The sequence below is a fragment of the Haemaphysalis longicornis genome, unplaced genomic scaffold (genome assembly GCF_048455015.1).
Source record: "Haemaphysalis longicornis isolate Haplotype H1 unplaced genomic scaffold, Haemaphysalis longicornis Haplotype H1 scaffold_13, whole genome shotgun sequence".
Taxonomy (NCBI): domain Eukaryota; kingdom Metazoa; phylum Arthropoda; class Arachnida; order Ixodida; family Ixodidae; genus Haemaphysalis; species Haemaphysalis longicornis.
In genome coordinates, this window is record NW_027526233.1 from 8,493,369 (window position 1) to 8,520,575 (window position 27,207).

Genomic DNA, 27,207 nt, shown 5'->3' on the forward strand with positions numbered 1-27,207 from the left:
TGAGCCGTAGGGCAGCTGTTCCGTGGAAAGTTCAGCGTGCGGCGACGGTAGGTTCGGTCTCTGACGGCGATTATGCTGGGTTATGTACTTCAGTGTGACGAGCGGGTGACTGTTCTCGTGCTGCTCCTTTGCGTGGGAGGAGGGGGGGTGCTAAAAGCGCAGGCCTGTTGGTAGGCGTATTCGTTGCCCTCCATGAAAGGGTGGGCAGACGTCTAGAAAAGCTGAATGGAACATGTTGGGCACTGTTTTTCAGCGCATGCAGTGTAGCTCGGGACCCCCACCCCGGCTAGTAATTATGCTACGCTTGTTTACAATCGGTGACTACCTTCCGAACCCATGGATGATCGATAGCCAAGGCGATGGCTGCCTCTTCTGCTGCCGTCATGTCTTGGGTCATGAGTGAGGAACACGCAAGGAGGTTACAGTAGTGATAGCCGCGATGATGGCTTTCTGCTGCCCTCGTTGTTAGGGAGCGTCTTTGTAGATAAATGCATGATCCCCACCGAGGGTGGCGCTGAACGCTTGAGCCCGTGCTTTTCGGCGATCCTCGTGGTGTTAGGGGTTTAAATTTTCGAGGTAACGGGGGGAGCATCTTAGTTTTTGTCGCCAAGAGAAGAAGAAGAAGAAGGAGACTTTATTTTTCAGCAGACGTTGTTACAATCCCTGCTGAAGGGGCAGGAGCTAAAGGCATTGAGTGCCTGACGAGGGCTCCTGACCCTCTGGAGTCCACAACAGAGGAGTTCACAGTAGAGGACATGTTCAAATCAAATATGCGTGCTTAGCAATAAGATCCAGCAATACAGAGAAAAAAAAATAAGTAAATCAAGAAAAATACAAAAAATCGTACATTTCCTATAATGAGAATCACAAGTTATACAATATACATAGAACTTTTTTCTTCAATACCTGTTGCCAGCAGATACAATACAACACGAAATGTTTCCTTACTGATTGTTCCTCATGTCTATGAAAAAATCACGTCTTCAAACAGTACACTTTAAATTCTTTAGAGTGAGACACGCCTAGTGATTGTCATATCTCACTTTCTTTTCTATCCAGGAGTACATCACACGGAATGTCATTTTGTCCTGCCCAGCCAATCTGGTGTAGGATGCGGCGACCCAGTGCAGTTTCGCCCAATCGGAGCTTCTAGTTAGAAAGGCGGCCCTCCATCAGCTCTTCCAACATGTAGCGAAGCCCCATCCTAAGGAGCCTCTTCATGGACGCACTCATGGGAAGACGAATGGCCCACTTAATCGCATTTTTAATGATGATATCCCGCATCCTTATGTCCTCTTTGCCGAGAAGGAGATAGGGTGACGTAAGAGTTCTCTAGAGGACAAAAGCTTTAATTATTCGAAGGATGGGTATTGGCTTCCTTGAGGCCTCGCTTCTTGGTGGCAACTCGCTCGATCATGTGTATGAATTGAAAAAGGGTTGTAACTTTTGGTGTTGGACTGGAGATGTAGGCCCAGGATATTCAAGATGGGGCTTAAAGGGATGGCCTGGCAATCAAGGAGTATTTGAGTGTCCTCCTTCATGTGTCGCTCGGCGTGAGGGCGGACGACAAGCAGCTCTGACATTTGAGGTGAACGCTGGAGGCCACTGGCTTTAGAATATTGGGGTACTGGAAGCAAGACTGCTCGTGTTGGTGTTAGCTTCATTTAATTTTTTCAACTCCTAGTGCATGCTCAAGGTGCTCAGACTGACGCTTCACGTGCCGTAGGCGGAGAGTACAGCGAGCGCGCGATGTCGCGTGAAGCTATCACGTGGCATTCAGCGAGAACGCGCGGGGTAAACCCGCAGATGTGCTTAGTGAAGGTACAGTACGCCTGTCTTTCGCGTTTCAACGTGGGCTCGTAGCTCAATCGGTAAGACCACGGGGTCACGCTACGTTACTATATTAGTTCCAGGTTCGAAACCTGGCGGTGCCAGTGACTTCTTTTATTGGTTCACGGGAGTTTTCGGTTTACACCAACGATCGTGGAATATTCTTGGGGGTAGAGGTAAAAAGCTTTGGTTTAAAACCTAGGACAAGTACACAAGAACAAACGGTGCGTGAAACTTGGACCAAATCACTCGACAGTATGCATGCGCAATCGCTTTTTACATAACAAAACAGGGCGAGGGCCGGTGCCGTCCGAAAACACTCATATATCTGTAGATATGCCGCCATGCGAAGGTTTCTAGCAAAGCTGTAGGGGACCACTACAGATGGGGATGGAGGAAAGTATGAAATGTTTCTCGTCGCCTTCGTGGGCTCGTCGTGCGGTCGCCTAGTGTCACTAGATAAGGGCACAGAGTGTAGGCACTCTTTTCGCCTAATCACCTGGGCTGCCGCAATGACCATTGGTCAGTGCGCATTACGTGAGATTTGTTTACACTAAGACGGTTCATGGGTGCCGGATTCTTTTTGTTTTTGTGTTTTATCAGTCAAGCATGGTAGGCTTAACTTGTACTTTCTGGTCTGTGGCTTAGTGCGACTGACATCGTATCGAATGCGAATGAAAGATAATGCGTGTACCAACATTGCAGAAGCAGAACTGTGTCCAAAGATGTAACTTCGCTGCATCTTTGGTAGTGTTGTTAATAAACTACTCCGTCGAATTTAGCAGCAAAGCCGTAGATGCGGCAATCTTGCAACACTCATAAACGACAAAATGGCCGCCGTTGCCTACTTGCATGGCTGTGTAGAGGTACTTCAATACCTTATCCAGTGACACTTCGCTCGGCTTCTCTGGCGGAAGGTGCTGTGTCCTGCCTTGACTGACGATTTGCTAGGCGTCTTGCTCGTATACTTGCTACTCTAGTTAGTTACACTAGTCCTGCCTAGCCTTTGAATATAATCTGCAAACATAATCCTTACCAGGAGCACGGGGTGGGGGCGTCTCATTGTTCACAGTCGCCTTTACATCCATAATGCGGTTTCGACGGTTCTTTTTTTGTTTCTTTAAAGCAACTCTGAGGTCCATGGTGTGTGCCTGATTAGCCTAACGCATGCCCTCAGCTTCGTGGGACTTCGTGTCTTGGTGTTGTTTTCCACGACGGTCCATTTTGCCACGGCTGGGACTAGAGGTATACAGCTTTGCTGTATAATCATACCCAAGAGTCCTGTCAAGGTATGCAATCTCTGTTCTCTATAGGACCCCAGACGGTGAGCTTACATACGCTTCGCCTTTTCTGAGGATCGCGTGTGCTTCAAAACTGTCCCTTGTGAGCGCATCTTTGCAGCGCCTGAACTCTGCACAGGCTTCGAAGCGTGCAGTGCATGAACTCGTTGCTGCCACTGAAAGCGCGTAGGCTGTTGGCGTGTTCGCTTAGCCGATCAATATTATATCACCCCATTTCACCAAAGTGCGATCACCCACAGGACAAGGGGATTCTGAAACAAGGCCTGCCTAGCAGTCAACGAAGTGCTTCTCGTGTCTTTTGGGGCAACTACCGTGCCTAATGCCTTTATATTTACATGCTTACGCAAATTGTCTAGCTTATGAGGCCCCGAAAAAAGAACACGCACCCACACACTTTCACTCACTTTTTTGATCCGTTGGGCCACACTGTGGTCATAAGGTAGCACGGTGATCTTGTCAGTCTTGCCCCGTTAGCACGTCGTCTTCTTGTTGACTAACTCACTAAGCTCCTTGGCCACTTCAAGAGAAGGTCGTGAAGAAACTCTGCTATCTTCATCCGCTCAACCTAAGGACAGAAACTTGCTTAAGCTTGCTGAGGGCACGCACGCCGCAACGTATTCCTCAGTGCGGACGGGGCGGTTCTTCATTTATTCATCTTGGTATGTGCTGACGGGAACGGGAGCAGCCCAATCTTGTTTCGGGGGTAGAAGGGGAGTAGGTCCAGGAGAGATAGTCACTGGTCTTCTTGACCTCCACATAAGGAAACCTGATCAGGCCAAGAACCTGTGCTTCCATTGTCGAAGAGACGTTAAGGGTGAAATTTGATTGTTCATGCAGTTCTACCACTTCATGTTACTTTCCTTCTGAATTAAGTTCATAGACCACTACAAAGCGGCAACGAAGTGGGAAGTCTTTGTGGCTTCAGTTTGCAGCGACAAAAGCCACTGGCTGAATTTCTTGTCGAAAGATGCGAGCAAGACGTCGCTAAGTACTGGGGCGACACAGGTTTCTATACATACTCCGTCCATCTGGATGAGTAAGTCCTCATGGTTCACAGTAATTGAGGAACGCAAGTAAAATTCCAGGGCACCCATAAAATTGTTCGTAGTTAACCCTTAGATTTTTGAAAACAGTTTTCACCAAGTGTGTCGACAGCTTCCCAGACGTCACCGCATAAAGGGTGCTGTGGCAAAGAAACATTTAAGTCTCTTATATCCACAGAGTACGTACGTTGGGTGCGCAAGGGTTCCTTTCAGAATTATTTGCTCACCGTATAAGGGCTCCTTAGGAGAAAAGCATCCTGAACAACAAGTTATGAGACCGACCTCTGAAGGTAGCACCCCAGCAGATGTTGCAAAGTCTCAAGGTCTGTAATGATGGCTCTGAACGGGAAATCTAGCTTATGGGTTTTGCAGAAAAAAAACGTTTTGGTTAAGGCCATCGCTTTTCCTGACAGAAGTCACACGCTTACTCAAGCAGGTTGTACACAAAACTCTATCAATTCACTTTTAAGCCTCGTCAGTGTTACAGTTTTCACCTGGAACAAAACATAACGCAAAGGCTTCATCAGCTTTGCACTCGTATACGTCAGTACGAAAAATGCGAAGCCTCCTTCCTTACCACAGCGGAAGAGCCGAGGTCTGCATACCTAAGGGACTCAATCAAAGGGTTTACAGAAAAGACTGATATAAGGCTGGCTGTCAGTTTCACGGTGTTTACGCAGTCATTTGTGCGCTTGTCCATGTCCTCACTGTTCGCTTTTTAAGTAGAATCTCTCACCAAATACAATACCTTAGGTTCATCTATATTCTGGTGGAAGCACAATTTTTGTTCAACGCAGAACATACGCAGTGATTGGTCATGAACACAATTACCTCCTAACATATTTACTCGTGGGTCAGCCAAACGGTGGCGTACCTTTTGTGGCAGAGAGGTAAGAATTCTCTAGTGAAAATCCAACTTGAGAGGCTGTGCGCAGTTCAAAGTCGTCGTTTTGTATGCAAAGTTTGTTGCCGTATTGTAGCGATTGGCCAAAATTGGATTCTGCTTTTAGGTAAATCTGGCATGGTATTGTATACTTGTCCACATTGTGCAGAAAAAAGAAACATGAGGCATAGTTAGCGAAAAACTTCAGATAATAACAAGTACCTGCGTTATTGTTTAATTTGAAAATTGCTGTGTGACTGTTTTTTGCAATAGCAAATAATAAAATACACGTTTAAAGCAATACCTTCACGAAAAATTGAAAAAAAACATCGCGCCCAACATAGACCACATGGAGGCATTCGAATTCCAACAGCGACATAGGGCTCCAATATGTGGCGCGCCGTTACTGGGACGTGTAAAAATGAATCGACTTTAAAAAATCTCCATCATGCTTTTTGTCATCTTGAAGTGAAGGGGTGCGCTGCGTGACACAAAAACGTAGAGCACGGTCGAGTGTAGAACGTACGAGAACGTAGAACGTGGAACCGGAACAAGACGGGAGGTGAAGACAGCGAGACGTAGGTGAGGAAGAGAAGATAGGCATGACAGGTTAGGAGTGAGTGAGGTAGTGAATAAAAGTAATTTAAACGAGCTTCAGGCGCTGGTGGTTGGGCGACCGGCCGGTGAAAAGCCTCCTCAGCCCGGGAAGCCCTGGTCCGCGCTGCCTGCCCTGGCCCTCTCAACCAGGCCATGCTGGACGGAGAGATCGGTGCTGGCCAGCTGGGCCGCCCACTTCTCGTACGACCGGTAAGGATTGGGAGCAAGGAAGGAGTTTTTCTGACACTCCCATACGATGTGGTACAGGGTGCAAAGTGGGGGACATAAATTATAGGTAGCGCAGTACACGGCATGAAGGCGAGTGGTGTGAGGATAAGACTTTGTTTGAAGCCGGAGAAAGGTAGTCCCCCCGGCTCTGGATAAATTAGGATTTCTTGGCAAGAACTGCCGTCGTTCCTGTCGGTAATGGGCCAGGATGTCTGTGTAGGAACTGAGAGTAGCGTACTTGGGAGAGCGAAGGAGCTACGCGTCTTCGCCTTCTTGAGAAATGGCCCGGTGGGTATAAACGCAGGCAGCGTGCGCCGCCTCATTTCCCTCGAAGGACTCGTTTACGAGGGTTAGGATAATGTGTATTTTCAGGAACTGACCCACACTTTGCAGAACTTTGAGGGCCGCGGATGTTGTGCGACCTAACAGGCAGGCGGCTTGCGAGTCGGTCATTACAGTCATGTAGGTAATCGTCTCCTGTGGTGGTGGCCAGAGCGATGGAAAGTTCTTCTGCTGCCTCAATAGGTGTTATGGGGAATGTAGCGGCTGTCAGTTCTGCACCATTGGCGTCGGTTACACTTACGGCATGGGCAGCTTGGTAGTGGTACGGATACGGAGAGGCATCTGTGCGCCGAGTAAAGGAGGAGTTTGTTGTTGTATTTGTTGTTTATTGGCGAAAGGGCAGCTTGGCCAAAGAGCGCCAATTACCAGGGTCTTTTATATTTCTTGGGGGGTATACTTCTTTACGTAAAAAGGGTTAAAAATGGTGTAGGGGGCCATTTCATTAAAAACAACCTATTGGTGTAGAGAGCCATACTGCTAAGAACTATAAGCGGTGAGTGGAAATGCAGTTCAGCTTTCAGTGATTATGCAGTCCTCATCAGAGGGAAATCGGTGAAACAATTATGGTCGATATGAAATTGTTTGTAAAAAAACGACGCTAAATAAATACTCTAGGACACGACTGCACGCAAACATGGGATTGTCTGCAAGGAAATGCGCTGGGTGAATCGGGATGTGGTGCGTGTAGAGTTCTGGAAAGTGTTTGCGTCTGTCAGCATCGTGCTCTTTGCATTCAACAAGGATGTGAATAACGGTAAGTGCTTGTCCGCATCTCGAACATTGTGGTCTTTGTGTGCCATTTAAAAGGTAAGAATGTGTGCCGTGTGTGTGTCCTATAGGTAATCTGCAAAGTGTAACTTCAATGATTCTGTTTCGTTTGTTTGTTATGTATTTGCCTATTATTAGCTTAATTACATGAAGTTTGTTCTCTGTCTGTGTGCCATTCTTCTTGTCATTGCTTGCGGAGTTTGCGTCTGATGAGAGGCTTTAGATCAGTGTAAGGTATTAATGTCACGTCAACCTCATCACGGTGGGTGGCGGCAGCTGCTTGTCTGTCAGCAGACTCATTGCCAACCATTCCGCAATGGCCGGGGACCCAGCAGATTGTAATTTGGAGCCCCATGGAGTATGCACACATAATAGTCTTTAGAAGCTGGTTAAAATATGTATTTTTGTGGCTTTTGCCACACGATAAAGCCATTACCACACTAAGTGAGTCTGTGTGTATAATTGACATAGGTATTACGCTTTGTCTGATGTGTTCAACAGCCATACTAATACTGTATGCTTCTGCAGTGAATATGCTTGCGTTTAGGTTCATTGTTTTTGAGCCGGAGAAGTTCGGTCCAAGTGCCGCACATGCTACTGCAGAGCGCGTTTTGGATGCATCAGTGTAGAATTCTGTGCATTGATATTTGTGATGCAGACTTAGGAAGTGTTGTTGTATGAGGGCCTCAGGGGCTCGGTTCTTATCAATTTTAACAAATGATAAGTCGCATGACCCGGGAAGAAGTTTCCAAGGTGCAATGAAATCCGTAAAAATAGTGTTCTGAGTGTTCGTGCAAAATATTTCCAACTCAGAAGCCTCGGACCTGACTGTAAAAGAGAAAGGTTGGGCCAGTGAGGGGCGTTTTAAAAACAATTTTGCGGTAGTGTGATCGGTTAGTAGTGCGTTACAGGGATGCTGAGGTAGCGAGGCTACTTTAACGGCATACAAGAGTGCACTAAATTTACGCTGGTGTTCTAGGGACCACATTTCAGACTCCACATAAAGACTTAAAACGGGACTCGTACGGAAAGCACCTGTAGCTAGCCGGAGTCCTAGGTGGTGAACAGCATTGAGCATCTTGATGGCTGTTTTTGATGCCGACTGATACACAATGCTTCCATAGTCAATTTTGGAGATAATTAGGCTACGGAATATTCTCAGTAAGCATGTCTTGTCAGTGCCATAGGACTGGTGTGATAAAACTTTAAGTATGTTTAAAGATTGCATGCACTTCATTTTCAGTTGCTGAATATGTGGAATGAAAGTGAGCTTTTTGTCAAGCAAAATACCCAATAACTTCTGTCTATCCTTCACAGGGATTTGGTTTCCATCGAGCGTAATGCACGGCTCCACTATGATGCCTCGCTGCCTAGAAAACAACACACAGGAGCTTTTGTCGGCGTTGAACCGAAAGCCATTTTCGGTTGCCCATTTTGACAGCCTGTTAACTCCTTATTGTACCTGTTTTTCGCAAACTGCTACATTACATGATTTGAAACGTATCTGGGTGTCATCCACATAAACAGAATACAATAAAGAGCGTGGCAAGACATTTTTCAGGGAATTCATGTTGACAATAAAAAGCGTACAACTAAAGACACCCCCCTGAGGAACGCCTTTTCCTTGGGCAAAGATTTGCGAGAGCGAGGAGACTACACGAACTCTGAAAATATGGTGGGTTAAGTAACTTGTAATGAAATTTAGCATATTTCCGCAGATTCCAAGCGAGTCTAAGTCCAGTAAAATTCCGTGGCGCCACGTGGTATCATACGCCTTGTCTTAGTCAAAGAATACCAACATGCAAGTTTTTTGCGAACAAAAGCGTCTCGTACATAAGATTCAAAGGTAACAAGATTGTCGTTTGTGGAACGATGTACTCGAAAACCTGATTGGTGATTATCCAGCACACCATGAAACTCCAAGAAATACAGTAAACGCCGGTTTATCATCTTTTCTAACCATTTACACAAGCAGCTTGTAAGGGCTATTGGCCTGTAGCTGCTAGGCAGACCTGGGTCTCTCCCTTGCTTCAGCACAGGGATGAAAATTGCCGCTTTCCATGACTTTGGTAGTCGTCCTGTTTGCCATATCAAGTTAAAAGGTAGAGAATTTCTTCAAGCGTGTCTTGGTGTAAATGTTTTATCATCTCGTATGTTATGTTGCCTGCCCCTGGAGCTGTTTTCCGACATGATGAAAGTGCAATGGAAAATTCCTGTTTTGTGAGTGGAGAATTAAAACCGGCGCTTGATGTTTTCTTGTTCTGTAGATGCTTACGTTCTGCAATCTTTGTATAACCAAGAAATTTGGTTGAATAGTGGGTAGAGCTGGAGATATGTTCAAAATGCTTGCCGAGCGCGTTGGCCTGATCCTCTAGTGTGTCACCTGCTGTGCTAATAACGGGGAGGGTGTTCGTGCTCTTGCCTTGAAGTGCTCTTATTAGTTTCCATACCTTGTGTGCATCAGTGAATGAGTTTATAGAGGTCAGGAATGTTCTCCAGCTCTCTGTTTTCGCAGCACGTCGAATTCGTCTCCCTTGGCTGTTGCTCGTTTATATGCAATGAGGTTTTCAACTGTTTATTTATTTATTTATTTCATATTATCGCTAAAGGCCGTCAATGAGGGTATTACATAGGGGGGGGCATACACGCACTGAAACAACATGTTCAAGCAGTATTAGACAAAATAGAAAAAAGTAGAAAAGAACAAGAAAACCTGGGTTCAAAAAAAGAAGATAGAAATGAACGAGAAGAAAAAAAAGACAAAAAAGAAAAGGAATAGGAAATTTAATTCTGCAAAATATGGCAGGAATACAATGTGTTAAAATAATTTGAACGAATAAACGAACGAATAAACGGATCGCGCTTGCGCAAGAGGGTGACAAGGAAATTGCTCTACGGAATCAGTTAAGTACAGTTGAATACAGAAAAACGATGAAAAGCAAAAAAGAAAACAGCGGTGGGGGCACAATAATACATATAAAAAAACAGTACAATTGAAATCATCACGGTTGGCGAAGCAGTTATTGAAATTTTGTAATGTCAGTTTGAGTTGCTATATGTGAGGGTAAATCGTTCCAGTCAGATATTGTGTGGGGCAGGAATGAGTGTGCATACAAGGACGAGTGACACTGTGGGCGCTTAACTTTGTTGGGATGATCCCTGCGTGAAAGAATGGCTGATGGAGGCTGAAAGAAATCGCTGCGAAGTGTTGGTTGGAAGTAGATTTTATGGAAAAGGGACAGACGAGCATGAGCGCGACGAACGCATAACTTATCAAGTTCAGCTCGCTGTTTTAATGTTGTGACGCTTGAAATTGTAGAATAATCAGAAAAGATGAAGCGAGCAGCACGGTTCTGTAATGACTCGAGGTTATTTGTAATATATGATTGATGAGGATCCCAGATTGCCGAGGCATATTCAATTTTTGGACGAATATGGGTGACATATGCAAGTCTTTTTACATGAGATGGGGCTTGTTTTAGATTACGCCTGAATAGTCTTAAAGAGCGGTTTGCTGAGGCAAGGATAACGTTAATATATGGTGGTGCCATGTTAAACCATTGCTGAAGTGAAGACCAAGATATTTATACGTGTTCGTTACTTCTATTGCATTTTGACTTATAGTATAAGAAGTTGCAAAATGGGGGATTCCACCTGAAAACGACATTTGCTTTGTTTTAGATAAATTAAGGGGCATCAACCATCTTAAGCACCAAGAGTTAATAGTATCTATGTCAGATTGGAGACTGCAAGGGTTGGAATCAGAAGAAATGGTACGGTAAATTACAAGGTCATCAGCAAATAGGCGAACATGGGATGATACACACGACGGAAGGTAGTTATCTAAACTAGAAAAAGTAATGGGCCTAATACGCTACCTTGAGGGACCCCTGATGTTACATGAGCGAAAGCAGATCAGTGATTGTTGACAAATGTAAACTGAAGTCTAGAAGTGAGGAAATCTTTAATCCAAGCCAGAACGTCGGGATGTAGGTTAAATTTAGATAGTTTGAGGAGTAGTCTATGGTAAGGAACGCGATCAAAGGCTTTAGAAAAATCTAAGAAGACTGCATCGACTTGCAACCCGGAGTCTACTGAAGTATATAAATCGTTAGTAAATCCGGCCAATTGGGTCTCGCACGAGTAACCTTTGCGGAAATTGTGTTGGAATTTAAAAATGGTGTTATGATCCTCCAGGTACTTAATAACTTGAGAATGTATGATATGCTCGATAATTTTACAAATGGTGCTAGTCAGAGAGATGGGTTGGTAGTTTAGTAATGAAGAACGATCTCCGGATTTGAAGGGTGCAACTTTCCCTATACGCCAGTCATACGGGACTGAACCCTCAGACAATGACTGAGTGAAAAGTGCTGCTAGTACTGGAGCAATGCTTAAGGAAGTATTTTTAGGGGCGAAGCTCCTTAAGGCATGGGTCTGTCCATCCTCGACGTATGTATGTAGCCACCTTTAGTTTAGTTCTTGGATTGTTTACTAGATGGCGTGGCTACCTCTAGTTTAGTTCTTGGATTGTTTACTAGATGGCGGTACTTGTATATGATGAAAAGATGCGCTTGGGTTGTTTCCTAGATGGCGTGGTTACCTCTAGTTTAGTTCTCGGATTGTTTACTAGATGGCGGGGAGCGTTGTAATAAAATCCGTTCGCTGTTGGCGCGCGCTCGGGGTCGCCCGATAGATAAGGCTGCAGATGTGCGAGCCCGCGCGGCAGAAGCGCTCCGTGAAGCTGCGCGACGCCGCCGCCAAGATCCTGCCGTAAGAGAGCGGGATGCCGAAGCGTGTCGTCTGGCTGCGCGACGACGCCGCCAAGATCCCAGCGTTCGAGAACGAGAGGCCCAAGCGTCACGGCAACGGCGCGAGGACCCTGCCGTACGCGAAGCGGCACGGCTGCGGCGCGAAGAGGATCTCCAAAACGTCAGAGAACGGGAAGCGGCGAGAAAGCGCGCGTATTGGCAGGCAGACCCCGATGCAGTGAGAGCTCGTGAGGCGTCTGCAAAACGCATCAGGCGAGCTCAGCCCCAAGGTGCCGACGCGCGGTTTAAGCGAGACTTTCTAGACGTTACGTTCGGACACAGATGTAGTGGACGAACTTGCACTGAAGAGTCACGGTTTTACGATGATTTCCCCTCAGGAGCTTCGCCCACTCATCATCATTCACCCCGTGGATATGCTGTGAATTTTTTTAGTACTGTATTGTTAATGCCCATATGATCACATGTTGATGAAATTTTAAGTTTATTGAGTAAAGATAAGATACCCCCCTCAGTAATGACGATTTCAGGCATCGTGACCTCCATGAAAGCAGTTGTGATCGGTAATGAAGTAACGTCTTCGCAAGTAAAAACCGACGAAAATGAGTTGTTGAGTATCTGTGCGCATTCAGATTCCGGAACAGTCTGGCCGTTATGATCTGCAATTATTATGTCAGGGTAGCTTTTAGGATTAATTACGCCCCAGAATTTCCGAGGGTTGTTAGTTATCATAGATGTTAGGTCGTGAGAGTAGAAATTGCGACGAGTTGATTTAAGAAGTGATTGGTACTGCTTGTCACACTCTTTATAGCGCAGCCAAGAACCCGAGTGTCTGTTTTTATCTGCTTGCCTGAAAAGGCGCTTTTTCTTATTGTTTAAGCGGCGCAGTGAGCGGGTGAACCAAGGCACTGCGCAACTGTTTTTAATGGTTAAGACCGGAATGAAGGACTCAGTCACATTGATAAATGTTTTTTTAAAAATGAACCAATTTTCTTCAGTGGAGCGTGAGTGGTAAGTATTCAAGAAGTGGTCGGAGAAATGAGACATTTGAGTATTCATGGCATCAAAATCGGCTCTGGCTTAGCACCTGATTTTTTTGCTGGTGGTTTTTCTGGAATTCAAGGGACGAGTAATGCAGCAGTTAAAATAGAATGATCCGAGAGGCCGTCTAAGATAGTAATATTGGAACAAAGGTCGGGATGGTTGGTAAGTATTGTGTCAAGGATATTTGCAGACGTCGCTGTACAACGAGTTGGGGAGTTAATTAATTGAGTTAACGAGAAGTCAAGGCAGGTCTGAAGAAAAGCGTTTGCCTCGATTTCATTGGATGCTACGGATAGTGAAGGCCAGTTAATGCTCGGGAAATTCAAATCGCCAAAAATTATTAACACTGAATTAGGAAAACGCATGGTAGTTTCATCGAGGTTTTTACGAAATTCAGCTGTGAATGAGGGTGACATATCAGGAGGGCGGTAAAAAACTGCGATTATTACACGAAACGCGTCACAATTCATGGAAACAAAAACACATTCAAGAAACGAGTTGAATATGATATGAGCGGCAAAGAATTCTCTTTTAACCGCTATAAGAACACCCCCTCTCTTCGGTTTAGTCTGTCGCAGCGAAAAAAGCTGAAGTCCGATCCTCTGACCAGAATGCTGCAATCAGGAATCGTGTTGTTCAACGAAGTTTCTGTTAATACCAGTACCGCTGCGCAACATGAATCAAGAAGAGAAGAAAGGGCGACATTTTTTCATAAGACACTCCTAATGTTAGTGTGCAGAAAACAAACACCGGTACTAAAAGACAGGCGATTTTGTGTTGATAACTGCTGTGAACGATTTGGAATGAGACTACACAAACTGTCACGTCATTCGCTCGTGGGGGGAGATGCTTCAGAGTTAACTTCGCTCGTTTCGTTGTGGTTTAAACGAACAGCCTGGCCTTTACCAGCATCCCAAACATAGGCGTTGTCGTTAATCAAGAGTTTGTTGAATACGAGCCGAACACGGTCACCCTGCTTTTTAACTGTTTTTGAAAATTGAAGAAGCTTACGGCGAACGTCACGAACGGTTGCAGAATAGTCACGCGAGATTCCAAAAGTTGTGTCCTTTAACCTAATGCCACGGCTTAAAACAGTTTCTACGTCTTTCTCGTTGAAAAATTTTGCTATAATCGGACGCTTTTTCTCCGCAGAAAACTTGCCCAACCTGTGCGCTCTGACGATGGATGTTACGGTGTTCTCCAGTTTGTCGGCACAAAAATTTGTAACGAGTTCTCCAGACACATCCCAAGATTCAGCTTTGTCAGTGTCGTCGATGCCGAAGAATAACACATTAGAGCGCCGTGACCGGTTCTCCAGATCGTCAATTTTACACTGCATAAAAGAAACGTTTTGGTCATAGATTTGAGTTTGATGGGGGGACGCATCTGAACCAGTTCTTGACTCGAGCGCTAGAACCCGTTTGCTTAGTAATTCTATGTCATTCTTCATAGTGATATGATTCTGCAAGATCTGATTGAGAGATTCAAGGAGGGCTGTATGGTTTGATTCGAGTCGTGTAACTACATCAGACACGAAGTTTAACTTGTCTTTTTGGGCCTTGGTCATAAATCCCCGGTTCTCTTCTATGTCGCCGCTAAGAAGCAGGATACCACAAAGGTACAACGCGACACCACAAGCGCGCTTCAAACGGTCAAAACAACCCGAACAACCAGTGGGCCGCGACACTGCCACAAGGCAAACATTATCGCTACGGTAACAATGACACTTGTAATAACTAACCTGGAAATACATCACTTGTGAGCGCACTGAAGCGGCAGCAGTGCCGTGGTCCGAAGCGTCAATGAAGTGGGCGTGCTTTTCAACAGTTGGCTGGGTAGATAGCGCTGATGTCACACCAGGTTACCAGATGCCGAATTTGGAAGGGTTCAGCTTTGACGGGAAATCATCCGGTGCATCCGAAAATTCCGAAGACCAGCGGGAAGAACCCGCGAACTCGAAGTGGATGGCGCTGCATTCCGTGAGCAGAGGCAGCACCACCGGCACCGACGTAAATGAAGAAGGTCGACCAAGAAGGGTAAGCAACAGCACCTGGAAATACATCGCTTGTGAGCGCACTGAAGCGGCAGCAGTGCCGTGGCCCGAAGCGTCGATGAAGTGGGCGTGCTTTTCAACAGTTGGCTGGGTAGATAGCGCTGATGTCACACCAGGTTGCCAATGCCGAATTTGGAAGTGTCCAGCTTTGACGGGAAATCATCCGGTGCATCCGAAAATTCGGAAGACCAGCGGGAAGAACCTGCGAAATCGAAGTGGATGGCGCTGCATTCCGTGAGGTGAGGCAGCACCACCGGCACCGACGTAGTTGAAGAAGGTCGACCAAGAAGGGTAAGCAACAGCACCTGGAAATACATCGCTTGTGAGCGCACTGAAGCGGCAGCAGTGCCGCTTCTGAAGGTTCCCCAAGCTTTATTTTGTTCTTTGCGTGCAGTCCTACACTCCTCGTTCCACCATTGTCTGGGCCTGTTTTTTGTGTTTGTTGAAGCTCGAGGAATGGAGGAATGTGCGGCATCAATATTATGCGCAGTAATAATGTCTGTGGCTTGGTCAATGTCTAGATGCTGTTTGGATGTGCAAGAAAGCTCAGATAATTCTTTGGACGTCTTCCAGTTTGCTCCCTCTTCTTTAAACCTTGTTGGGATGGTTGAAATTGCAGGGTTGTGAGCTAATTTAAGTATGACAGGGAAGTGATCACTGCCATATGGATTTGGAGCGACGCTCCATTCAACTAGAGGAAGTAGAGTGGCAGACCCCAGCGCTAGGTCAATAGAAGAAAATGTATTGTGTGTTGCGCTGAAAAAAGTTGCTTGTTTCTTATTCAACAGACACTTGCTAGAGGACAACAAGAATTTTTCTAGGAGTCGCCCTCGAGGGTCAGCCCGTGCTGAACCCCACAGCGGGTGGTGAGCATTCAGGTCCCCTACTAATAAGAATGGTGCTGGAAGTTGATCTATTCAACTTTAAAACTCTGTTGTTGTTAGATGATAGTTGGACGGAATGTATGTTGAACATATAGTTGTTAGCCTACGAAAAATAATGGCCCTCATTGCTACAGCCTCTATATTAGTCTGCAGGTTTAGTTTTTGGCAGGCCACCGACTTTTTAACAACTAAAGCTACACCACCTGATGAACGAGTGCAGCCGGCTCTGTCTTTTCGAAAGATAGTGTATTGCCTAAGAAAGTTAGATTGCTGACTATTCAAACGAGTTTCTTGAAGACATATTATGCTTGGCTGGTACTCTGTAAGAATTTCATATATATCGTCAAGATTTTTGATTAGGCCCCTACAATTCCAGTAAATTAGGCTTTCTTTCATATTTTATTTACTAGAAGAGAAAGTTTAGTGTGTTGTGTTTCTGGAGTATTATTAGTTTTTGGGTGGTTGGACTCTTGGAGGTGTTTTTTTCTGGCGCTCCAGGCAATGGCGCCTTTCTTTGTACGTTTGTGAAGCCGGCGAGGCCTGCGTCACCTCCATCTCTTCATCTGATGGCAAAGGAGTAGCTGAAGGGTCAGGCTCCTTCACCCGCGCACCCTTAGGAGTGCTGGATGTGCGTGCCACAGAAGGCTGCAGCAGCGCAGCGTTCGCAGAAGAAGAGCCAGCGACTCCCACGTCCTTGCCCGTCAGGCTTTCAGGGGCCAGTGGAACAGGACTGGGGAGTGCAGACTCTCTCACGGTGGTGGACGCCACTACCACCGGTGGTTGTCCAACCGGCGGAGGAGTGTCCTGGGCTGCTTGGGGCAACCCGGAGGGGGGCGGGGGAAGGACCATGTCTGCACTGCACTAATGGGTCACTGCCGAGACAAGACGCCGCTCCGCCCCCCGGCGAGCTGCGTCGGCATATGCTCTAGACGAGAACATAGCGTGCTTTTTGTGGGCTTCGGCAAAAGTGATGTTTTCAGTGACTTTCAAGTGTGTAATTTGCTTTTCGTTTTTGAAGACGTCACAAGACCGGAAAAAGGCTGCGTGGGGATTTCCGTAGTTAGAGCATTTGAATGTGTTGCTGGGACAATTTTCGGTTGGGTGGTCATGCTGAGCACATTTTCCACATGTCAGCCTACCTCTGCATGTGCTGGTACCATGCCCATAACGCTGACACTTGAAGCATCTACTAGGATTTGGAATGTAAGGGCGAACCTGACAGCGAATGAAAGCAGCATTGATGGTCTGAGGAAGAGAGCTTCTGTCAAAGGTTAGTACAACATGTTTAGTCTTCATGTCTTTGCCGTCACGTCTCATGGTATAGAAGTTATCTCGTGTTCGTGTTTTCCGTTCCCTTCCCATTTTCTACACTTGCACCGTTTGCCGTACACATACTCCCGTGTACCTATGTATGTGTGTCCGCACGTGTGTGTGCATGCATGCACGTGCGCATTTGCCTGCACTTGTTCACCTTCACATGCACCCGCGTGGGCATGCGTGTATGTATATTTTGTTTGCACTCACGAGCGTATGTGCCGTGCATACATATAAATTTTGCTTTATATGTACTTATTACCAGTATCCATGTTCCCCAGTAAGTTACGACGGTGGATTGTACTGAACTTGCGTGTATGCCAATGTACTTTGTAGTATACCTTGTCACAAGCCCTGTCTCAGCGCGTGCTAATGCACCTGACTGTAATCTTAATTCCTTAAATGTATAAATTGAGTGTGTGTGTGTGTGTGCGTGTGTGCGTGTGTGTGTGTGCGTGTGTGTGTGTATGTGTGTGTGTGTGTGTGTGTGTGTGTGTGTGTGTGTGTGTGTGTGTGTGCGTGCGCGCATGCGTGCGTGCTTACGTGTGTGTGAGTGCGTGTGCGTGCCTGCGAGCACGCGCGTGTGCGGTGGTACTATGTACTTTGTGATCCCTGCACTTCATAACCAGTCTCCATGTTTTACCGTTTGTTTATCTGTGTGTCGCCCTATCCTTTTTGTGTGCACCACCCAAGAAGGCCTAGTGCTGTTGGTGGGCACCACCCAATAAACAATAAACAATAAACAATAGTAATTCGTTTTACAGCTGTTACACCTTGATCACGCAGGCCTTCAAGAAGATCTTGCTCTGTTTCATTCAAAAGTTCTATTTCAGCGATTACCCCCCGTGAAGAGTTCAGGGTGTGGTGCGCTGAGACAGCTACTTTGAGGTCACACATATCAGTCTGGTTTAGAAGCTTGTCTGACTGGTGCTTGGTGAATACTTCGACAAGTACATGAAATGATGACAGTTTCTTTGCCTTATAATTGCTACCAACAATAGATTCAAGGGATCATGCCACTTTGAGCACGGACTTGCTTGCGAGTGCAATTTCAGCTTTAAGAGAGTGAATCACGAGGAATTTGGGAAAATTCTCTGGTGCACAAAATATTTGGCTGTTGGACAGTAGCTTAGTTGCTTCGGTGCGGACCAATTTTGGGGCCTGATCTTTAATACCATGCGACATAGTATAAAGTAGGGAACTGGGGTACTTTCTTCTTTGACGTTACCCTGATGGTCAAAGAGGTCCCGGAGCTCTCAGCCTGATAGACAGACAGGGAGCCCATCGGCCGGAACTTGACCAGGGCTCCGACGGCCACCGTTGACGGCTTCTAACCCTTCACCTTTCAACTTCTCGCCAAGGTAGGTAACAGCTTAAGTATGGGGGGCTCGGGTACGCGGTGTCGCCACTCACCGTCACCAAGATTACTCAAGGTGCCACGTGCGGGGAGAAGGAGTTTGGAAACGTTTACTGACGGATCGTATCAGGGCTGCTCGGGGTGCCTTGTTGTAGATGGGGTGCATATTTCTAGGAATTGGTGCTACTTTGATAGATTGTTGTCGGGTGGCTAGAGGGATGCGTTGCCTCTATTCGCATTTTGGGGAGGGCTGTAGCTGAGCCGGGTTAGTGTAGCTCTTCCGGTTGACGTGAGCTTGAGCCGTGTGCATTGGGAACTACAATAAGCTTTTTACAGTTCCTCTAATGCAATATAGGCGCAGAGCTGCTGAAGGTTTCTTGTTGCGAAAGGGTTCGTCCCTCGGCGATATTTGTATTGAAGCAAGCAGATACGCGACGCGTAACACTCGTTCGGACACGCAGAGGGAAATGCAGGAGCGGCGGTGTTGGTGTCGAGCCAGACGTACCGGGTAATGAACCAGGCACGCGAAAAAGGGACATATCTACAGCTTCGCTGGTCTCGATTTTTACAGAGTGAAAAGGCTGTGACTTTTGTCATAAAATAGCAATATTCTTTTGGGAAGGTGCATTGAGCTATGAGGGGTATTACAGTAAAGGGCTATAGGTTAAGTCAGGCCACCTATAAATCATTGACATGCTTCGAAATCTTGGCACACAGGCCTTTCTTTGTTCTACCTAAACCAATGCTTTGGACTTTGGCCAAAATATTTTGTACGGATAACTGCACAATGCAATTACAAATAGGAATTTATCTAACTTACTGTCATGTCACTTCGAGAATCCAGTGCTTGCTTAATGTCGAAAATTGCGTTCAGCATACCAGCTATCGATTCATGAAATGTACTTGTGAGTGCAAGGCACAAGCCCGAATAAAAAGTTACCGTACTTCAACTGCATTCCCTGCATATTTGTTTATTTGAGAATCTTTAGCACGAAAGCAAGAAAACAGCACAAACAGGCAGTGCTGTCACGTTTCGTGCTCTCTCTCTCTGTCGTGCTTTGTTATTTTTGTACCGTTTATTATTTTTAAAAATATGCCACATTTGCCATTTTCGTTGGTTTTATTTGTTTTGATGTTATGCTGTGTTGCCAAGGAAACTGTAAATGTCACCTCGAAGAAAAAATATAAGTATCTAGCATTTGTAAGTTTATTCTTCTTGATGGATAAGAACTCTCACTATATGAAAGGGAAGCCAAGAGAACACCAAAGTCGTCACAAACACTGAAGAATGTTCATTGATACGGCATCACATCACTTGCTGGACAAGCAAAAAGGCACCATAATGCTGCTAACACAAGAGTGCGAAGCATGCTCCGTGTCTAAATCCACTTCATAAAAATACAAACATGCACTTATCTGCCCCAAGGTGACCCTCAATGAAAATGTGACATGTGCAACAGTGGAAATCAACAAAGGTTATTTGGTCAGTTATAAGTGAAAAGTGCGGACAAAAGTCGACAGCACTTTCATGTGTTGGAAGAAGAGACTGCTGGCACAAGACAGGAAGGATCAAAGGTGCTTGCTCAGTATTGTATGGTTACAAATACGAGCAGATTGCTACTCACTGGATCAAAAGTGCTTGAAGACCATGATTTTAGAGCAAAACTTTCTATGTCTCACCAGTGGAATAGGCCTTGCCAAAAACGCATTGCAGAAAAGCCAACTTTCCCTGACAATGATAATGTTCATGGGTAAAGAGGTGGAGAAAGAAACGCCTCCTGCAGTCAGGAACAAAGCAGGACCCTCGCGGTTTGAAGCCAGCATCTATACCGTGACACCATTACAACATGGTCGAAGCAGTTTAATCTGGAGAGTGCTGCACCGACATGCAAAATTTGGCAAAAATCGTGCTCCTCACAGTCTAAAGACGACAACAGTTTAACGCGAAGCTTTCGTCATGCAAAATAAGCTGCGAAGTTTCAAGGCCACTGCAATCAAAAGTCCAAACTGCGTGCAACTAAAAGTGATAGCTCAACGAGGCAACGTCCAAGCTCAGATGACAATCAAGAAGGAATCCCTCACCAGAAAACTGTGACTTAAACTGAAAGACAGGTTCTCCTATACACCCTTCCTGCTAATTTACAACCAAATTTCTTAAATGATCTCCCGCGTCCCTCCTATCCAAATAAATAAGTGAAGGCAGTGTGGGACACTCTCGTGCATTTCATAACCCAACCCACAATTTTTCCCTTGCTATTTCGCACCCATACCCATCGTGAACCTTAACTAATCGCTACCCCTGAGGCAATCTGATGCACTAGCAAGGGACCCCCGGGTGTTTTTTCTATATTTCAATAAACTTTAAAAACAAAAAAGCCATAATTGCGTAAAACAGAAGGGTGCACGTTTTTTCCTTGTAATTATAGCAAATAATGAACACATGAAAGAACAAGTAACAGAGAGCAAAGGGCAATGATGAAACTGACAACAGCCACAGATTTGTACATGACTGTGGAGAGAAACTGTCTGGATACAAGACGGAGCAATAGAAGAGCGCAGCAGTTCAGTCTGAACCTTCCCACGCAGCCGAACAGGGACGCAGAATACGACAAATGCACGAAATCAAAAGTTAGAAATCTTAGTAGCCACCGTACTTTCTTGTCAACCAAGCGTGCGGCTGGATGGTATAAATGAGCAGCAACATGGAGCTGGAGAACTGCTTGCTGGCAACACTACTAACACCCAGTAGTCTGTACTCCACAGTACACAATCATAATCATCATCATCATCATCATCATCATCATCACCACCCTATCTACGCCCACTGCGGAGCAAAGACCTTTCCCATTATTCTCCAATTACGCCGGTCCTGTGTGAACTGTGACCAATTTAGCCCCGCAAACTTCTTGATCTGATCTACCCATCTAACTTTCTTCCGCCCCCTGAAACGTTTGCCTTCTCTAGGGATCCACTCTGTTACCCTCAAATACCAGCGGTTATCTTGCCTTCGCATTACATGACCCGCCCACGTCCATTTCTTCTTCTTAATATCTACTAATATGTCCTTAACAGCATTTGTTTCCTGACCAACACCGCTCTCTTCTTGTCCCTAACGTTACACCTAACATTTTCCGCTCTATTTCACGCTGAGTCGTTCTCAATGTAAGTTGAACCCTCTTAGTGAGCCTCCAAGTTTCTTCGCCGTAGGTGAGTACCGGTAAAATGCAGCTGTCATACACTTTCTTCTTCAGCGTCAATGGTAGGTTGCTATTCATAATATGAGAATGTCTGCCGTATGCATTCCACCCCATTATGATCCTTCTAATTATCTCTACCTCACGGTTGGGATCCGGTGTCACAACCGGGCCTACTAGACATATTCGCTTACCGCTTCCACTACCTCGCCCCTATCCCAAACTGCTGTGATGTCCCGAGGGTATTGATGTTTGCTTTGGTTTTCGTCATATTATTTTCAGGCACATGGTTCTACTCTCTTCGTACAGTGCAGAAAGCATGCTTTGCAATTCGTCCCCCGAGTTACTTAGCAAGGCAACGTCATCACCAAATCTGGGGTTACTGAGGCATTTTTCAGCAACCCTTACTCCCACCTGTTCCCAATCGAACGTTCTGAATACTACTTGTAAACATGCTTTGAATAACACTGGAGAGATTGTTTCTCCTTGTCTGACGCCCTTCCTTATACGTATTTTACTGCTCTCTTTATGGAGGATGATGGTACCTATGGACCCATTGTAGATATCCTGTAGTATTCTTGCATAATGCTCATCTACCCCCTGGTTCCGTAATGCCTGAATGACTGCTAGGGTTTCTACCGAGTCGAATGCTTTCTCATAATCTATGAAGGCTATATTTAGGGGTTCAGTATACTCAGCGCACTTCTCTGTCACCTGATTGATCATGTGAATATGGTCCATTGTTGAATAACCTTTACGGAACCCGCTTGTTCTTTAGGTTGACTGAAATCTAAGGTTGCAAAAACTCCTTTAGCGATTGCCTTGGTGAGTACCTTGCAGACGACTGACAGTAAGCTGATCGGCCTGTAATTTTTCAAGTCCTTCATGTCACCTTTCTTAGGATTATGATTATGTTCGCATTCTTCCAAGATTCCGGTACACTTGCGGTCATTATGTATTGCGCAAACAGATTTTGCCAGTTTTTCAAGCACAATTTCTCCGCCATCCTTCAAGAGGTCTGCTGGTATGCGCTCCTCACCAGGTGCTTTGCCCCCTTTCATTTCTTTCAAAGCCTTCCTTACTTAGTCGGTTCGTACTGGTGCGATGTCTATCTCCCCTGAACTACTTTCTCTTTCGGCATTATCCTGGATGTCTCGGCTACTGTACAGATCCCTATGGAACTCCTCCTCCACGGTGACTATTTTATCCCTATTTGTGGCGACATTGGCTTGCTTATCTTTAGGTGCATACTTCTGATTTTTCCCCACGCCAAGACGCCTCTTCACTGCTTTCACGCTACCTCTGTTCTGTACAGCGTATTCGATCCTCTCCATATTATACTTCCGTATGTCAGCTGTCTTACAGTACGCATTAGGAGAAACCAAACTGGAAGTGGGAATGCAAATTGCCGTGATGTTACAAATAAAAAAATGCTGAGTTGCTGTCACAAGTGAAGGTCAATCACCCTTAAGGGGACGTTCCAACCCCCTTAGACATTACATTTGAATGTAGTGGCTAAAATCAACCATTCATACAGCACCCCACCGTAAAAGGGGTTGATCTTCGCTCATTTCCTGAAATAAAGTTTAAAAAAGGTTCATTTAGGGCAGTTGCCACCAGCACCCTAGAGTAGTATGGTGAAAACACATCTCAATCTTTGCTTTAGGGAGGTCTTCTACAGAGCTCACTACAAAAAAGTGAAATTCTTTTTTTCTAAGGGGGCACACTGGTCGTATACCAAAAAGCATGGCTTTTACAGTTAGGCCAATAAAAATCGGGGGATGCATGGGGTTGTTTATTGAAATTGGAGATATAAATTTTGTTTTCGTGTTAAATAACTATATTTAAATTTATCTGGCTGTTAAGTTTGAGTTTTTGACAGCCTTTGTAAAAAAGCTGTTGGAGGGATGCACTTGCTGGAGGGATGGAGGAGGGATGCTGGAAGATGCAGGTACCGGTGAACTGCACACAAATCAAGGACTGACTGCCATAATACTAAAAGTATCATTATCTTTGGTCTGTAGCAGAAGTGGCAGCTGTTTGAAATTTGGGCCTGGACGACACCAGTTTTCCTGGTTCCCAATTTCTAGGCCCAAACTTCAAATGGCTGTAACTTCTGCTACAGACCAGATAGAATGATGTTAGTGTTATTTATTTATTTATTTAATGATTTACATTAGACTGAGGGCCCGGGTAGTGCGTTACAGAGGGGATTGGGAACATGACAGTAACTCACAAAACAATACAATAAGGAGCAGAGACAGCAAAGAAGGGAAAAAAATGAGAACAGAAAAATGAGAAATGTAAGATCACGCCAAGTTCGCAACAAAATGCAGCAGTAAAGTTCCAGTCTTGTGTGACAATACAGCAGGCAAACGATGCAAAACTAACGTAAATAAAATGACTAACAGATGGAAAGAAACGGTACATATTGAGGACATTTTTGACATCTAATCAGCAAGCGAAAACGTAGCACAAATGAAGTATGATAGTAGATAATAATTCAGAAATAATGACAACAATAGGCACAAATAATCGAGGGAAACAGTGACAGATTCATGACTGGCTGCAAATGTAAGTTGACACAGCAGATCTGAATAAATTATTGTACCCGCCGCGGTGGCTCAGTGGTTAAGGCGTTGCGCTGCTGAACACGAGGTCGCGGGTTCGATTCCCGGCCGCGGCAGTCGCTTTTCTGATGGAGGCAAAAAGCAAAAACGCCCGTGTGTACGAGATTTCGGCGCAAGTTAAAGATCCCCAGGTGGTCAAAATTAATCCGGAGCCCTCCACTACGGCGCGCCTCATCGTCTGCGTTGCGTCGGCGAGTTAAACCCTACCATCAATCAATGAATAAATGATTGTCATGAATTAGAACTATCGGCTCGGGACGGTGGTTTCAGTGGTTTATTGCTTGGGGTAGAAAGGAGTGATAGAACTGATTAGCGTTACAAGGGATGGGTTCAACCTTCTGGCGGGGATGTAAGCGACGTGATATGAATGAGGGATTTGAAAGAAGCAAAACGTGAAGTGTGTCATGACGAAAGATTTTATGAAATAAATACAAACGCTGAAGCTGATGCCGTAATGACAGATCGGGTAGGAGCAAACTTGACTTCATGGTTGTTACACTAGCTGTGTCGCGACTACAATGCCTCCAGTAAATGAAAAGAACTGTATTTACAACAGATCACATACAGAAAATGCATGATCACCGCCATCGCTCTTCGTCGTTCTCTTCTACTACCATCTACGATCACGTCTTTGTCCTTGCGGAAATAAATTTAGTTCCAACAAGCTCCCCCGCGACAAAAAACAGTGACTCTTAAGGGATAGTCTTAGCACCCGTCTTTGCGTCGCTACTTCCAACAGCGCCGTTTTTGCCTGCGTGGTTCGTTTCCAGTCATCCAGGGCAAATGGTCGTCTCGCTGGCAGGTTTTGGGTCGGCATTTTCAAGTATGGCAAAGTCCGGGAAAATAATTGTTACGGTTGTCATCGCTGGAATCTGCTTTTGCCAGTGATTGGATGCTGCCGCAACCATGACCAAGATGTCTGACAAGCACGGCCTGTGGGACGCTAATTGTTTGCTCCACGTTCGTGTGTCGGTTCCGAGACAGGTAATACGGAAATTTTGCGATGAAGCAAATGCCGTTTTGATGTCTTGTCGGGTCTTGTAGTATTTGGTTCGCCCACGTTCGGCTAAGGCTTCTTCCGATGTGCCTACTTTCGTGTTAGGTGTACGCCATAACTTTCTTGGGGACACGTAGTTTGCAAAGATGGCTCCAATTATGGCTCGGTTTTGTATCGTGGACGAATCTTCCTGTTCAGGTTTGACGGTAGCTGTTGGTATCCGTTGATGGACATCGGTGTCGTTGCTTGAGTCTTCGATGATATTAAATGGGGAAGTCACAATGCTCTTCGAGGTTGCAAGAAGAGTCTCTCCATGAGAGGCGTCACCGTGCCAACTGACGTTTTGTTGACGTGTTGCAGGAATGTCAATTTCACATGGATGTCGTTCATACTTGAGACAAGGGGCGTGGAGAGAGAGAGAGAACACTTTATTTCCGTTCAAAAGGGAAGGGAAAACGGGGGTGGCGGGGAGGCTAAGAGCCGCGTCGTTCCAGGCAGCTTCTGGTGACCTTCAAGATGAAGTCCGCCAGGCTCCTCTGCTCCTCCAACTTGGTTGCAGTAGTCAGCCCCTCTCTAGTGTGATGTGCCCTAATGGGTTTGGTGTTTGGGCCGACCCACAGGATGTGGGTTTGATCCTGCGGTACCTTAAAGCGTGCACAGTTTGGGATGGGTGTGTGTGTGTATGGTTGCTGTACAGGTGAAGTAGAGCTGTTGTGAGAAGCGTGTTTATCTGTGTTTGACGAACGGTAACCTGTTCCTGCCGGGTCAGTCTGGGGTGAGGTGACGGCAGAAGTCTCTTGTCGGGTAAGTAGACCTTTAGTGTGAGGGTAGGCGGACTAGGGTTCTGGACTTGGTCACTGATGTCGGGAGCCCGGAGAAGGGTTTCGCGGGCGAGCAGGTCATCTGTTTCATTCCACGACATAGCAGTGTGCCCAGGGATCCAGTACACCCTAACTGGTCCTTTGATGGCAGAAAAAAGGGGAAACGCATTTGGATGGCTAGTGTTCTGGCCCAAAAGAATGCATGCTTTTTTGGAATCGGTGTAAATATTGGTGATTTTAGTAGGTTCGGATTGGTGAGTTATTGCGAGGGCTATGGCGAGAATTTCCGCCTCCTCCAGTGTGTGACAGCATCGGAGATCAGTGTTTGTTGCTCCTTTCGTGGTCACGTAGGCAATCGCACACATGTTGCCTCTCTTGGCCGCGTCGGTGAAGACATGATTACTATCCGGATCTCTTGCGATCTTTTGGAAGAAGTAGCTGGCTCGAATTTTACTAGGGGCAGGGTTTCTTTCTACATCCATATGCCGTGGTATTGGGGTTACGTGAAGGTGCTGCTTAAGCGTTTGCGGAATAGGGGTTGCATCGCATCGGTTCCTCCGATTTGTGTTATATCCCAATTCAGTCATGATGAGGCGGCCTGCTTGGGTGGATTCGAGTCGGCGTAACTGATTACATCTGTGCACTGCGATGACTTATTCAACCTTGTAAACTGTTCCCGTAGCATCCAGACTTTCATTTTTAGTGTTGATGAAAAGGCCTAATGCTAACATCGTGGCTTTCCTAATTAGCGTATCAAGTCTATTTTCAAGAGTTTTTGTAAGATTAACGTAGGGTATTTGGTATTGAATTCTACTGGTGATGAGTGCATCCTGCAGTTTGATCTCTTCCGGGGAACTCCGTCGCTTGCCTTAAGATGGATTGCCAAGTTACGATGAAATCACGGAACTGAAACGTGTCCATAAACGCTTGCTCAGCACAGTCAGGAAGGGTTCGAATGTCGCGGTCGGTGTTCCGTAGTTGTGTAGACTCGTAGTCAAGTTGGTCGGCAATGGACGAAATTTCTTCATCTTTTGATTCCGCGTTCAAAATGGCAGCCTTCCCATGGGCGATCAGTCTCGTTATAGTAGAGCGTTCAACACTTCGTTTTCGGTATAGCTGATCTCCAGCAGGCTTCGTTCGTGATTCGGTCAT

General features: G+C 45.8%; 1 non-coding gene across 1 annotated transcript; it reads left to right on the forward strand.

Moving 5' to 3' along the window:
• The first annotated feature begins 24,220 nt into the window (after positions 1–24,220).
• Trnas-gcu (transfer RNA serine (anticodon GCU)) lies at positions 24,221–24,293 on the forward strand. The gene has a single exon. It is a non-coding gene; the product is annotated as a tRNA-Ser (tRNA).
• The last annotated feature ends 2,914 nt before the right edge of the window (positions 24,294–27,207 follow it).